Here is a 1383-nt window from a genome sequence, read left to right as displayed (position 1 = left end):
TGAACTTACAAAGGTGCCCCAAAATGACTCGCAAGGAGCTGCACTATATTTCTTTCATACATTTCAACTTATTTAGGCCAAGCTTGCAGAACATAGAAGTATAATTGTACTCATAACAAGCTGAAACCATACTTGATTCTAGTGTCTTCTTGCTAATGTAGAAAAGTACTTATAATATATTCTTTGTAGCATATACAGAATTCAGTTTGTTATTTACATTTATGGCTTCTATGATTCACTAAATTACAATCAATAAATAAAACAACAATAATTTTCAATAGCTATCAGAGGGCATTAAAAAAAGTATCAATTCTGGCTATATTATAAAAACTATATTACAGGTAACTATGAATTTTCTCGGGATAAACACATGGAAGGAAAGTCAATCCAAATTTATGAAAAACTGTTTATTTTGCAGTACAACTGACTTAAGCTGAAATTCAAACTTAGATCACTTTTCACTCTGTTCAGTGTTCTCTTTCTAGTTCTGATTTTTTTCTCCATACTTCACCTTGATATTAATTGTGAACTGAAGTATGGATATACAATATCCACACTAATATATGAATTTGTATCATAAGTGTTTTATCACTCAAATAAGTTAATCATAACACTACAGCAACAAACATAACAGTTATATAAAATATATATCTACTTTTATGTTAGTAACCAATCCCCAAGTCCTACAGGACTGACAGAAGAACTATAATACGTGATCAGTAACATCAAATGCTGTGTTATATTTACTGTCAGGTATCCATGTGCATATAATACTACATAAATCATTAACATTACCTCATTTCCTCAATCCTTTTCTGGTGAAAAATTTAAACAAACAACTTTTTTTGTGGCCTATATCCAATGTCATGGTTCACAATGGTAGGTGTTACAAGTGTGAAGAAATCACAGTAGCAAGATTTACGCAGTTATACGAAGCATCAATTTACAACTTGCTGAAATAATGCTCATGCTTGCAAATCACACTGTCTTAAATGTGTGAAAAGCGATAACATCACTTCACACATTGATCAAATACAAAAGAAAGCACAGAAGCTTGACCACAACCACCATTATATTCAAACTCCATAAACCAAGCTATACTTCACCTAATAGCATGTTAGAGCAACAAGGTACAAACTAAACACATTAGGTTACTTTACTGGAGCATTAATTCTCTACAGTCTTTCACATGTACATTTCTTGGACCTTTGCTACGTAAATTTATGAAATTTTCAACTCTATTAACGTGAAGCTTATTAATTTTCCATACAGCTTCATTAAAGATCTTTATCTTTCTAAATATGGTCAAAGTTTCTTCAATGATTACAAAAATATGAATAAAGCATTTACAATTCATCAATAACATTTCTATCATTTTAACTT

The sequence above is a fragment of the Penaeus monodon genome, chromosome 31 (assembly GCF_015228065.2).
Source record: "Penaeus monodon isolate SGIC_2016 chromosome 31, NSTDA_Pmon_1, whole genome shotgun sequence".
Lineage (NCBI taxonomy): Eukaryota > Metazoa > Arthropoda > Malacostraca > Decapoda > Penaeidae > Penaeus > Penaeus monodon.
Note: the sequence above shows the minus strand (reverse complement) of the source record.